Here is a 15,365-nt window from a genome sequence, read left to right as displayed (position 1 = left end):
GGGTACTTTATTTAAAAGTAGTCACCATGAGTATTTAGACACTTGTCCTACTAACGAGTCGCGTAATTCCCGTCTCATAAAACTCCTTGGGTTGCTGCCTCAAAAATCTGTAAATTAATACACGTCATCTTCCGACACGAATCTGGTTCCCTTGAGCAGATTTTTCAAATTTTACCAAATGTGGAAGACGCAAGGCAACAGGTCTGGGCTGCATGAGGGATTTTGCAGCGTTTCCCACTTGAACTTTGCCAGTTTTGTATTAACCAGATCAGCGACGTGGGAACGGGCAATGTCGTGAAGCAAGATGTTCCCAATGCTCAATTTTCCACGTCGTTTGTTCTGGATTGCGACACGCAGCCGATCCGACCTTTCACAATATCTGAAACGATTTAGAGTCTCTCCAGGTTTAGAAAATTCGATCAATAATGGCCCCTAACGATCTAAAAAGAAGTCAACGCTTTTCCGGCAGAAATGACGGCCTTTGTTTTCCTTGGGAGTGGTGAATTCAAATGTTTCCGCTGTAAGCTTTGCCGTAGTGTTTCAGGCTAATCGTAGCGGCACCATGAGTCATCCCCGCTCACAATTGCAGACAAAAAATCGTCACCCTCATCTGGGGTTCTTTGACGTGCTCTTAAATCTAAGTACACGGGTGCTTTCGCATTTCGCCTCCACCGAAATGCAGCCGCCGTGACCTGGATTCGATCCCGCGACCTCGTGCTCAGCAGCCCAACACCACAGCTACTGAGCAACCACGGCCTTTTCAATTGTGTTGGGGGTGATTGCACGGTCGCTTTGGCCCGACCATGCATCGTCTTTGTAACTTTCATGTCCTTCTTTGAACAGTTTGCTACAACGCTTCACAGTGGCCAATGAAACGCAATGTTCAACGCATACGGCAGCCATACGGCGAATAATTTCTTTTTGGGAAACATCTTGGTTTGTCAAAAACCTCACAACACCAAGCTGTTCAACTTTTGGAGTATCCATTATGTCACGCAACCATGTTCAACCCAGTGTATGAGAGCATTAAAGAACATTTAACCTCACCTCTGCATGTCACTTGTAAATGAGATGCGTGTATGTGCTACGCGCATGCCTCGAAAATAATGAACCGAACCATTATTGCGCGGGGCGGGTTGTCTCACTTTCATTTGACTCGCCTTCGTACATTAGAACTGCGAAGATAAAATGGAATATACAAATGTGAAGATACAGCTTGGTACAGGGCAAAAAATTGTCACTGGAAACAAAGTTCACTGCGCATATACACAAAACCTGGCAACAAGATGTTTAAATATACGTATACGTCTCCAATAAATCTACGTACCTAAGAAAAAGTCACTATATATAATGCATCAAACAAGGCAAGTAAACAGGTTGCGCAACCACAGATTCACAGATCACAGCACCCTCCCCCCCTCCCTCCACTCCCAAAATGTATCGCGTGCGACGGAAGGCGGCGCGCTTCCTCCCCGCTTTTCTCCCTTGCGCACACAAGACTGAGCCACCATCGTCGGCTAACCCCCTCCCCCTTCCCCCCCACGCTTTCACTCGCACATAGAGCATGCGGCGCGCGGTCACGATGTTATCGCCCTTGGCCTTTATTTATACGGAACATGAGGGCAACGGCAGGAATGTGCCTGGAGTCTTCATATAGCTGCTATTGCAATAATTTTATAGTATCCGGCAGCTGAAGCGTACCGTGGCCCATTACTTCCCGCAAAAGAAGTAACAAAATCGAACTTTCACCATGCGACAATTCGCTGCGCCGCAACAATGTCTTCCTTTTTTCTTTTGTGGGGCGGGGGGCGGCGAAATAGAATAACGCAAAGGAAAGCATGTTGGCTACAATCGAATGCCTACTTTGGGCACCTAGTGTGGCTACCGAAGGAATATCGAAGAAAACGTGTGACGCTTGGTCCACAGAAAGCCATACGCATATCTGCTCGGTATCCTACACCGGCGAGACAAAATTTTCCGGAGAGGTTGCGCTCAAGCGAACGCGTTGCAATCCGTCGAGTCCCCGCAGTGCTGGCGGCGAGCGACTATGCATTGTTTCTTTTTCTCGTCTGCTAGCCAGAAAGCGTCCAAAACTCTGCCAGGCGAAAATGCAGTCGGACAGAAAAAAACGAACGCGCATCCAAGTGCGCCGCGCGGTTGTCGATGCAGCACCAGAAAAACGCATGCGCTCTGGCTGGATCGGCAGCCCGCGGGTTGCGAGAACAAAAAATAAATAAATGAATAAATAAATAAAGAGGCTCAATGTATCCTCGCGAATAAAATTCTAGGTAGAAAAATAAATAAGAACTCAGTTACAATAGTGGCTTTAGTGTCTTGACATGGATGCTTTGGCGCAGGTGAAGAAAAAATTTTCATATTCTTTTCTGTGACCTGACGGCACAAATGAACCACCACAACGCTTTGTCTCATTGCACCTCGCTGCGTGCTTTATCAACTTGTCTGATAGTATGTTGATTTGGCTTGTCTCGTTGTATGGCCCGATGTACGACTTTAGAAAAGTCGATGCACCTTTGGCGTCAAATGTTTACAACAGCATTAAACCCACAAAGTTCCGGAATTGAAAATCTAAAGCACGACTTTGGAAATGTCAATGCACCTTTCCCATCAAAATGTTATGAGAACTTTATACCCACAAAGTTTCAGAATTGAAATCCAAGCGCTCCGTAGATTCCGCGGCCTCCGCGAGATGCTGAGACGAGCCCGCTCGCCGTCAAAACGCCCTTGAAATTTTGTGCTCGGTGGGGCTCCTTGCGTTACGATATGTGACTCCCGATGCATGGGCGTTTCTGCAATATCCAGCCCGATTTCGCAATTTTTGCGCTAAAATGTATTTTCGAGCGTGAATTAAGGACATTCTAGACAAAATCAAGCATGATTTCCGGCGCCGGGAGTTGTTTTGGTCGGCGGCGCATGACAGCACGAAAAAATTTCGGGGGGGGCTGAAGCCCCATAAGCCCCCCCCCCCCTGGCTACGCCCCTGGCGTAGCCGTTACAAGGGGGTCGTTTGTATGAGTATAGTGTAGGGTGTATTGGATGTAGTCTGCTTAAATGAGGGTATGTATTTGTTTGTAATTATCGCCATGTTACGGCGTCTTCAGCTGAGAGGGCCTCGTGTGGAGGTGGGTATTGTCGTCTGTTCAATATGTGGTGTTGTAGTATGGCGTTGTATTGTGAAGGTACGGGCTCCATAGATGCGGCTGTATCCTCTCTTGTGGCGCCCGGGAAGCATGATTTCTGGCTACAGCGTGCGCACGCAGATTTCCACCGAGGGACTCGCGTCGTGGAGTCCATACTATTTCAACGTCCGGGAATCGGGAGGCTTGTTTGAGGAGCCGCTGGGCGAGTGAATATATTCTGCCTCTCACGTAGCTACGGCAAGCTGCCTGGCACTCATTAATAATTGTGGCGTATTCGTTGGTCGGACTAGAGCTGCTAATAGCTGTCTCCTCCGCTACCACGGCACTGGCAGTGCGGACCGTCATCGAGACCACCTCTTGACGTTTATGGTCGACAACGCTGACCATCATGGCTGCTTTTTGGGGGTACTGCGCGGCATCTGTGTATAGTGTGGTGGGGAGGCTGCCATATTTTGTCTGTAGAGTCTTTGCGCGAGCTTGGCGGCGACCGGCATGATCTTCCGGGTGCGTTCTTCAGGAGATAGGGGCCAGCTTGATGTGTTCCCGGCAGTTGGGGGCAGGATGGATTGCTTGTTCGTGGCCTTTGCCGTGTGTGAGGTAGCCTAGGCGCGCTAGGACTGTTCTTCCTGTTGGTGTGAGGGCTAGGCGTTCTCGTTGGCTTGTGAGGTGGGCGTCTATAATTTATCTTATTGTATTGTAGACCCCTAGCGCTTCAACATTGAATGCCGCTTTCCCGGTGGTAGGCCGAGCGCTTGTTTGTGTGCTTTCCGAATAAGTACGTGTAATTGATCTATCTCCTTGGGAGTGAGGGATAAGTACGGGGCAGCGTACGCAATGCGGCTGATTGTCAGGGCCTGGACTAGCTGTGGTATGCGGTCTTCTTTCAGTCCGTATTGTTTGGTGGTAATGCGGCTGACCATTCGCATGATTTGGAAGGTGATCTGCTTGAGACGTTGGATGGCGCATTCGCCTCGCCGTCCTGTTGTATGTGGAGGCCGAGAAGGCGGACGCGGTTTTTCTGTCGGTATTTCTTTCCCATCGAGGGTGAGTGTGATGTGGGGTATTTCAATGAGTTTTCTTCGTGATTGTTGTCGAACGACTAATAGTTCTGACTTCTCGGGGAAGCACCGGAGACCACCCGTTTTTGCGAGGTTAGAAGAACTGGTGAGACTTATGCAGCGTTGACTAACGGCCACGTCCTCTGCTAAAGAGGACTTGCAGATCAGAGACCACACGGGGCAGAATTCCTAATCCATAAGTACATCGCGGACAACATTGACTAATTATGCAACATTTATGAGAATGAGCAGTCGCAATAAAGCTGAATCGGAGGAATAGAGTAAAGGTAGTATAAGCCTATGCTCCAAACTGCAGTCACGATGCTAAAGAAATAGAACAGTTTAATGAAGATGTTGAATTAGCGATGAGAAAAGTGCAAACTCAAAATACTGTAGTCATGTGCCACGTCAATGGAAAGGTGGGGAAAAAGCAGGCTGGTGGACAAAGCATTTCGCAACTATAGCAGCGATTCTAGGAACACTAGAGGAGAGATGTCGGTAGAATTCGCAGAAAGGAATAATCTCCGAATAATGAATACTTTGTTCAGAAAGCGCAGCAACAGGAATTGATCCTGGAAAAGCTCTACTGGAGAAACAAGAAATGAAATAGATTTCATGCTCTCCGCCGATCTCAGCATAGTGCAGGATGTAAGTGTGTAGATAGGATAAAGTGCAGTGATCATAGGTTAGTGAGGCCTCAGATTTCCCTGAATATGAAGAGAGAAATAGTAAAATTAGTCAAGAAGAGTCAGGCGCACTTAGACAAGGAAAGCGTAAAAGCAGACCAGTTAAGGCTAGTGTTTGCAAACAAATATGCAGCTTTAGAACTTAGAGATGAAGATGACATAGAAGTAATGAATGAAACCGTAACTAGGCTTGCTTCCGAACCAGCAGTCATTGTACCAAGGTAACCAGAAGGTAAGCTCTCCAAAGTAACAAAGCACATAATAAGGAAACGACAAACCATGAAAGTGTCCAACTCATGAGTTCAGATAGAATTCGGGGAACTGACAAAACTGATCAACAAGGACAAACTAAAAGATATTCGAAATTATAACATGACAAAGACTGAGGAAGCAGTAAAAAATGGGCGCAGCATGAAATCAGGGAGAAGAAAACTAGGCATATGGCTAGCCATGTTATATGCACTGAAAGATAAGTGGTGTAATATCATAAGCAATTTAGAAGCTATAATAAAAGCAGCGGAGGATTCTATACTGACCTATACAATAACCCAGAGCAGCTGCTCTACCTACTTTCGAATTAGTAATAAACATGATACAAACGCTCCTTCTATAACTGACGGTGAAGTTAGAAGGGCCTTGTAAGACTTAGCCCGGGGGAAAAGTTGACCTAATCAAAGAGGGAGATGTCATGCTTGAAAAGTTTGTGGCTATTTATACGTAATGTCACACGGCTTCAAGTGTTCCAGAGAACTGGAAGAATGCCAACATTATTCTAATCCGTGACTGGAGGTGAGTGCAACTGTGAGTGAGTGCCATTGAGTGTGAGCGGAAGTGAGTGCGAGTGCCTTAAAATTGTGCCTTGATGGTGTACGCATTACGCACGATTCAGCGAACTTCTCAGATAATAATTTCCGGTGTATTACTTTCCAAAACCACGATATGATTAAGAGGTACGTCACAGTGGCGGACTTCAAAATGTGGCCGCTACGGCCGGGGATCGAACCCGTGTGCTCGAGCTTAGCAGTGCTACTTTTCAAATATAATGGCGCTTTGCAGAGCCACAAGAATAGTCTCAAATGATAGCATAAACACAAAAGCCAACGTGCAGTTCTACGTGCATACTGGTGTAAATTCTAGGATTACAGGCATTCCGGCTGTTCACCTTGTTCGTGATATTTCCACGCAAAACTGCTTTTGTAGCAAAGCTAAATAAAATCTGCGAAATGCCCCAATCAGCTAGCTTCTTCAGGACGGAAAAAAACTGAGTGTAAAGACATCTCCTCATCCCAAACGCCTAGCGGCCTTCTTCTCGTTACTTTACACTCGTCCGTCCAGTTTCGGCGCTTGCTGGATAGGCGTAGAGCTGCTTCCTTAGAGTTACATGAGTTGAGACATTAAATAATAAGTCCTGCTGTTTGCGCATGTGTTTTTATCCTATATTATATTGTGTAATACTTGAGAAACAATGAGAGAGCGCTGTTAACCTGCCCGAAGCAAGAGATTTTAGTGCATTTCAGCAGAATATCTGCGCTTCTTCGTTTTCTTTCTTAGCCCCAGAACCCCCTAGCGTCACCTCTTCAGAGGAACCCCCGACACCGGCCCCAAAAAAGAGAGCCTTCCAAGGAGGAGCTAAGGGACAGGTGCACTCTGAAATCAAAGACATGCTCGTCTCGCAAGAGAGCACCATTGAAACTCTCCACAACGCTCTGCTCGCCGTAATGCAAAGAGTATCCACCATAGAAAACATCCGGAGTATTTTGACCCCATCCACCCCAGTCACCTCCGTCACGCCGGCTATAATCAAGTACACGAGCGGCTCGCTCACGACACTCCCGCCTCACCACCAGCGGCCTCTTAGATCCCCCATCATGGCACACACTAACACCGATACAGTGATATGGCAGTGGAACTCTCGAGGCTAGCTCCACAAACAGCCCGTTCTTTGTTAACACCTTTGTTAACACGTCAGCCGGATGTACTCATACTACAGGAAACACACGACGCTCCAATCACCCTTCCCGGATATCAACCCTCCTTGGGTTGATATCAAGACTCCTTGGGGGGCCCAAGGAGTCTCCACGTTTGTCCGCAACAGAATCACCGCAATCGAACACAATCTCCAAGACCGTCGCACCGAACACTGAACTCATTCCTCACAAAAAGCAAACGGACGGCATCTTCATCCTCAATATTTATAACGACCCGTCCCTACGCCACCGTTGCTTTCTAACGCCCTTTAAAAAGGCCTTGAGCGCCGCTGGCACCAGCCCCCTCGTCATCGGCGGCGACTTCAACCTCCCGCACACAGGCTGGGACTACAAACACTGCTCCGCTGCGGGCCATAACCTTTCGCAAGACTCCAACGATCTCGCCTTCACTCTCATCACCGACCCAACTTTCCCCACGCGCCTCGGCGCCTCCACTGCACGAGACGCGATGCCCGACCACACGTTCATCAAAAACGTAGTGAACACTCAATGGCGCAATACTCAATACGACCTCGGCAGCGACCATTCCATCATTGAAATTACTCTCTCACACCTCACAGCTCTATCGACGAAAACAAGGGAATTCGCATGAGTGGACTGCGACGCCTTCCGCAAACATGGCAGAGCAGAAGCGACAGACACCCCGATAAGCGATGTAATCTTGGTCGCGCGACCTTCTGTTAGAGATTCAATTTGCTACTCTCACTATCAAAACCGACGCCCCGACTGAACGCACGGACAGTCGGCTTCCCTACCTCAGTAAAGCAAAAAGGTCGATGCTCTCCCGGTGGAAGGGTCAACGACTCAACAAACGACTCAGGAAAAAGGTTGCACTACTTAACACGAGTATCAAAGAACACTGCGGAGTCCTTCATCTACAGCGATGGCCGGAGCTTTGTAATGCACTAGAGGGAAAACCCCACCAGTCCCGCTCGTGGAATATACTTAAATATATTCTAACAATACCAGCACCCGTTCACAACAGCAGGATCGTCTCACAAAATTCTTATTCACAGAAACCAAGGCACACGGGCAGGACCACGTCACCAATACCTTATATCAAAAGTACATTCCCTCCGGCCCTGCAAAGGCTCACGGACCGTACGCGGGGTCCTCGAATTCTCTACTCGATTAGGACTTCAGCGTGACCGAGGTACACGCTGCTCTGCGCAAATTAAACAGCCGTTCAGCCCCTGGCCCGGATGGCGTCAACAACAAAACTCTGAGAATCCTAGACGACCCTTCGGTATAGCAGCTCACCGAGTACATTAACTACTGCTGGCGCCAAGCGTCCATTCCCCCATCATGGAAAACGGCCAAAGTAATTCTGATTCTAAAATCTGGCAAGCCATCTAGCCTTGCCGATCTCCACCCCATCTCGTTAACCTCGTGTGTCGGCAAGTTTATGGAGCATGCACTCATTACCCGCATAAACTTCCACCTCGAAGAGACGTCCGCATACCCCCACTCAATCATCGGCTTTAGAGCGCGTCTCTCAACCCAGGACGCTATGCTACAACTCAAGCATCATATCCTCGATGACAAATCCCGACACACAAAGGCGATCTTAGGCCTCGATCTCGAGCGCGCCTTCGATAATGTCTCGCACTCTACCATCCTCGAACGCATCCCCTGCTCAACCTTGGCGAGCGCACCTACAACTACGTACGAGACTTTCTATCCAACCGACGGGCGTTCCTCTCAGTTGGAGATAATAAATCGGAGAAATTCACTCTCGGATGCGCGGGAACCCCACAAGGCTCAGTCCTTTCCCCAACCCTGTTCAATTTGGTCATGCCCGGATTATCACAGGAACTACAGAAGCTCAACGGCATAGAACATACCATTTATGCCGACGACATTTCCATAGGGACCACAACGGGCAGCGACGGGCAAATTGAAACCGGTCTGCAAGACGCCATCGATGGCGTCGAAAATTATCTCCAGGGCACGTACGGGACTTCGATGTTCCCCCGACAAGTGAGAGCTCCTCCTATACTGCCCCACGATCCGTGGACGCCCACCGCTAGAATATATGCACAAACACCACTGCGAGGAAATTCAACTCCACATGAGAGATGGAACCATACCCATGGCGTCTACCATTCGGGTCCTCGGCATGACCATCGAAGCCAACGGTGCCAACTGAACAGCTATATCCAAGATCGTCCGACAGACGGCCAATACGTCGCGGCTGCTGAACCGGGTGACCAACCGGCGACAGGGCATGAAGGAAGAAAGCCTCATCGGCCTCGTTCACTTGTTCGTGATCTGTCACATCACGTACGTCGCCGCCTTCTATAATTGGTACCAAGCAGAAAAGACTAAATCGGACATCATTATACGCGGCGCCTAAAAGCTGGCCTTAGGGCTGCCAAACAACATCAGCATGGTACTTCTACTCCAATTAGGACTCCATAACATCCTCGACGAATTATTCGAAGCACTGCGTCGGTCTCATCTGGAGCGTCTCGCCCTCACAAAAACGGGCTAACACATTCTAACAAAACTCGGCATGGCCTACCACCGTCAACATAAAGACAAATACCCAATTCCAAGCGACGTACAGACTTGCCTACATGCCAACCCTATCCCACAAAATATGCACCCGGACTACAATAAAGAACGTCGGAAGGCCAGGGCTGCCTCTGACATTAAAGCCTATGGCGACACCACGGACGTAACCTTCGTCGATGCAGGTGGATATCAAGATGGGCACCACTTCGCGGCAGCTCCCACAGTAGGCAGCACGCTCAAACATCCGCCAGCATCGTAACCGAAAACGCAGAGACGGCCGAGGAAGTGACCATCGCCCTGGCCACCCTCGATCCGGACTGCCACACCATCGTGAGCGATTCCCACACGCCAATCAGCAATTACACCAAAGTCGTATTTCACAAGAAGCTCTACTCATCCTACACCAAGTCCCTCACTCACCCAAAAAGCAAATCACTCAAGTGTGGTTCCCAGCGCACGCCGTCGACGTACATCCGCACCTCACCAACCTCAACGAGGTCGCTCACTCCGTAGCACGAGGCCGGAGACAGCGCATGCCGGAGACAGCGCATGTGCTCCCGCGGAACGCCATCGCCTTACCAGCTGCAACGACCTTACGAAATCATTCTATCTCGAAAGAAGAACCTTCCCCATCCCTCATCACAAGCTAAACAAAGCACAGGCAACCACCCTTTGACTGTGTAGAGGGAAAATGAGGCATCCACCAACCGTAGCAATTGCTACAAAGGAAACTCATATGGGTTCCTTGAAAGAAAAGCCTCGCAGTTAAAGAAAAATTCGTCCTGGTCCGGGACTCGAACCCGGAACCACCGCTTTTCTGTGGCAGCCACCCTACCATCTGTGCTAACCAGGCAGCTAGCAGGTGGTCAAGGCGAATTCGAATTTATCCACAACTCGAAGCAAAGGCAGGTGTTTGACGTAATTGTTCTGCGGAAAGCCGCAATGGGGAGCGAAGTAATTAATACACCCAATCCACCCAGTCATCCACCCAATCGTAGCAATTGGTACGATTGGGTGGATGTCTCATTTCCCTTTATTAATTACTTCCCTCCTGGCGGGTATCCGCAGAACTATTACTTCACTGCTTATATGTCCCTCATCTGCATCTTTTTCACGTTTATTGTTTACTAAATTCGTACCTTAATCGTATTGTATTTCACGCACAATTACGAAGTGGTCCATCGGGTCTCCTTGGCCTTGCTGCATCGTAGCAGACGCTCGTTCCATTTTTCCTCAGTCTCGGCAGAGGAGGCGTGGGTTACGGCAGCCACATATCTGTGTTGGGTGACGCTCTTCCACTAGGGCCCCCAAACGCTGCTCGACTTCCCGTGGCTCCCGGCGAGCACGATACGAATTAGGCATTTCGATGGGACAGGTCTCGTGAAGACAAAGATAATGCTCAACAGCCTGTCAAGGGAGCAAGAGTTTAGGGTCGCCAGTCAGTCTCTAGAGCCTGTGAAGGCGTAAGATTGCCTAGTCCAATTACTCACAGGGGACTCTGATCATAAGAACGAAATTCACAGGAGAATAAAAATGGGTCGCTGTGCATACGGCAGATATCGCCAGATTCTGATTGGAAGCTCACCACTATCGTTGCAAAGAAAGGTGTACAATCAATGCATTCCACGGTGCTAACACATGGGACAGATACCTGGAGACTGACAAAGAAACTTGCGAACAAGTTAAGGACCACGCAAAGAGCGATGGAACGAAGAAAGACGTAACTTTAAGCGACATAAACGTAGACGTAACTTTAAGAGAGCGGTGTGAATCAGAGAGCAAACAGGAATAGCCGATATCCTAATTGACAGTGAGAGAAACATATGCAGCTGGGCAGGTTATGTAATACGTAGGACATATAACCGGTCGACGATTAGAGTTACAGAATGGGCACCAAGAGAAGGGAAGCGCAGTCGAGGACGGGCGAAAACTAGGTTGGTTGATGAAAGGAGAAAATTCGCAGGCGCAAGTCGGAATCGGTTCGCGCAGGATAGGGGAGATCGGAAATCGCAGAGAGGCCTTCGTCCGGCGGTGGACATAAGATAGGCTGATGATGATGATGGTCTCGCAAGCTTCGGCCGTCTTTTTGGCTCGATTAGCGCACGCTTAACACGCGTAGGCACTCTCATTGGCCCGTCCAACACGAGCAACACGGGTGCGCTTGCGCTTCCTCGCTTCAGCGTCGACAGCACCCTTCCGACGCGGCGGCTTGTTGCCCTTGCGAATCCCGCAGGAAAAAATTGTAATTTGGTGTTTCCAGTGGATACGTCACGCCGGCGACACCAGAATTGCCGAAAATTCGTCTCCTGTGTTTGAAACACCAGAATGGCTACATATCCATGGCAATGGCGGCGCCTTCCGTTAATGCTGTGCTCAAGTCTCTCAATAATGGCATCGAATCGAGGTGTTTTATCGAATACGGAACGGTGCTTGCTGCCGATCACCTTATTTTCATTGGCCTCAAGGATTTCAGTAACGAAACCGCGCCAATAACGCAGTGCGTGCAAACGTACGGCTTGTGCCGCGAGCCACATTACCTTTTTTTTTTTTTTTTTTCAAACAAAGCGTTTCAAGCGATCTGGAGGTTTAAGGAGGGGAGTTTGTTCGTAGCGGCCCTTTCTGACAGGTGCAAGCACTTGTGCGTGACATTGCTCCAACGCTACAGGCAATTCGTTGTTTTCTACTTTCATATAGGATACTCCGCGCCGCGACTCGCGTTGTAGTATATCGCATAGTATTCCACAATGTATAGGAAGAAACGTTATCTAGTACTTTCAGGACCTAAATGCGCATATTGTGCACTGATAGAATGAGGCTAAAGCTAACGTTACCTGGGCGGTGTGTTTTGGAGCAAAAACAAATGAGAGTTGCATTTCTGAGCCCGTGCGTACCTTTCCTTTTAACATGTTATTCTTGCTCTGATGCATGTCATAAGGCCGTCAGCGTCCGATGACTGGAGCTTGTTCGTGTTCACGATACCATGTTCAGCCGGTACCGGTAGCGCCGTGTTCGAAGTAGGGCCCACGCTTGGAAACAGAGCAGACACGCGTCGCAAGTAGGCAGTAGGAAGTCTCAAATCTCGGTGAAGCGTGAGAACTTTAGACGTGAAAGCAACCAATCGAATCAAGTTTCGCTTCTTCCAGCAGGTTACCAAAATTTTTCGACGGTTTATTTTGAGCAAGGCAATTTGTACTGCTGTAGATGTACGACTTGGAAACGAATTGAACCAATCGTAACAGTATTTAGGTGCATGCACAGTGTAAAAGAAGTCGCCGTTTCACCCGAAAGCAGAAGCGTCGATTGCAATAGCAAATTAGTGGACAGCTATACGAAGCAAGGATTGTAGCTTTATCGGCCGTATAAAATTGTAAATAAATGAACAAGCGTGGTGTCACGCGCGCACAAGCAAAAATGAACCCATCTCACTCGATGACCGTGGAAACTCACTGTCGGGAGGAAGCGTGGCAGCAGCAGCGAGCGACTTGACCTACTGAATGGGTTGCCAGCGTTAAGGACCGAAGCAACATAAACGCTTGAGTGCAGTGGGGTCGTGTAGGGGCCCTGGAGCCTGCGTGTTCCAAACTCCTCAGTCTGCACTTTAAAGTTTTTATGAGGGTGATGAACCTCGTGCTGCGTCTTGCATTGACACGAGCTAAGCCGCGAAAACACAGCGAGCGGCGGGCTCTATCCCCGTCCCAGATGGTCATCAAGATACAGCGGCACCTGCTAGGGCTGGCGGCCCCCGGACCACCTGGTAATGAACGCGCGCCCCCATCCCTACCCTTCCCCCGATGTCTAGCGCGCGACGGAAGACGGCGCCCCCCCTACCCGCTTCCCTCCCTTGCGTGCGCGATATTGAGCCGCGATCACACATACACTCGTACATACAGAATAGGGTGCGCGGCAAAGATTTTATCGCTCTTGGACTTCATAAGAGGAACCTCACTGTGACGGCAGAAATGCGCCTGGAGTTTCCATATAATTGTTATTGCAATAAAAGCAAACTGACGGAGCTGTGCGCAGGTCGTATGCTCCAAAGCAGGTATGAACGCTGTGTGCAGTTGCTTCTAAATTTCTTGCGAGCAAGTAAACTGATATGTGGCTCTATCAGTGATTCCTGCCCCTTCTGTCTCGCTCCTGTCTGTGAGGTGGACACTGGGCACCTCCTCTGGACTTGCTCCTTTCTACACGCCCTCCACCATAAACACCTGCTTCGATGTGGACCACCCACAGGTCAGCCACCAGATGTAGACAGTTGGGTCTCAGGGTCCCACCACAGGACACTGTTCGACTTCCCCCGAGAATCCGGCGTGTATCTACATGTGTCAATAATTCTTTATTCCAGAAGGCACGCTGTCGCAATAAAAAAAAAGAACTAAACTGATAACTCACCGTGTTGAACGAAAAAACAGAATCTTCTGCTTACACCGAGAAACAAGCATGCTAGCAAAGCTCTGCGTTACCTTACGACAGAACATTTGTCACGAACAACTTCAGACCTTCCAAGCTAGTTATCCTTTCTGCTACCGGTGCCTGCGGACAAAAGAACATTAGAAGTAATATTTCTGCTGCTTAAGGAATTGATGACACTAATTTTGGGTCTAAAAACTAATCTAACCAAACAAATGAAGCTTAAACAAACCTGACCACTTTATTAAAGCACCTGCCTAAACCAAGTTCACTCCGCGATTTCAAACGCCCGCATCATATTTAGAATGTATAAAAAGAAAGCAATCGTTTACTCGCGTGTAAGTAGTCGTTACGAGTGAAATGTTCACAGCACACCATCATAGCATCAGTCACCTTTTCCAAATGAGCGAGGAACTTGTACATGCCGCTCTTACCCAGATCTCGCCGCTTTCCACGTCCAGAAGAGTGTAGAGATCTCCGAGGAAGGAACCCATTGTCTAGTAAAGCGGATGACCCTCCAAGAGAAGGGTTATCCTGGAAAGAGGGAGGGGGTATCTCCAAATTAAAGGTCGCTTTCCCTCGCGGTTTATTTTTGTTGCCTGAGGCGCCTCAGGGAGGGGCTATGAGTGCGCCCATGCCGGTGCTAGTGCTGGAAATGTTCGCCGCATACTCTCGGTCCTGTTCTCCACTTGCGACGTCAACGGCCTGCTGCCTTTCATTACTTATTTTATTCGCCCGAATGATCTCAGGGAATGGCTGGAGAGAAAAATGGCGGCGTTTTCTCGTAGAGAGCTGCAATCAGCTCGACAAAAGAAAGCGAGCTGGAACGTTGCAGCGACTGGCAACGCTGAATTCCAGGCCGATCATAAAAGTAGCAACAACATACCCAGGTAACTTGCTGCTCAACAACAACTGGCACATTGTGTGCAAAAATGATTGCTCAAGTCGCGGAAACAGAATAATCTATTTGCGACTTGTCGTATGAAGAGGTGCGCCATTTGCTAACCTGCACGCTTAAAGCGTCGCAAGACATTCGTGCGACTGCACCGTTCTAAATTCGAGGCCGACACATATACGAGGAAGACTCGGTGCAGATTCTGTAATTTATCTTTGAACAATTAGATGCATACCACCGTTTTAAGCAAACAATAGATTGCAGACCTTAGTTTTTGCAAACATTGACAGATAACAACTTCACAACCATTCGCTTTCGATTGTGTTCCTCTAACTTGTTCTTGGCAAAAGTGAGGGTTATCTTGTAATATTCCATGGTAACTCCTATGTATTTAACGGGCGTCCTCACCCACATAACTATGGCGAAAGTGACAGGCATTCACGATCCCTCGCTATGTCAAAATACCAGGCACTTTCCCCAGTTTCCCAGGCTTCCAGTAGCCTTGCCGAAACCCTTCACTACTGCGGTAGCAGCTGCAACACTTTATTGGCACAAGCTGTGACATCTTCCACATACGCCAGAATTTTTGCTTGATATGCCTTTAATTCAAGGTGTGAATAATGCTGTTTTCAATGATCACCAGGAACATGGTT

The sequence above is a fragment of the Dermacentor andersoni genome, chromosome 2 (genome assembly GCF_023375885.2).
Source record: "Dermacentor andersoni chromosome 2, qqDerAnde1_hic_scaffold, whole genome shotgun sequence".
In the NCBI taxonomy this organism is placed as follows: Eukaryota; Metazoa; Arthropoda; class Arachnida; order Ixodida; family Ixodidae; genus Dermacentor; species Dermacentor andersoni.
This window is presented reverse-complemented; position numbering follows the sequence as displayed.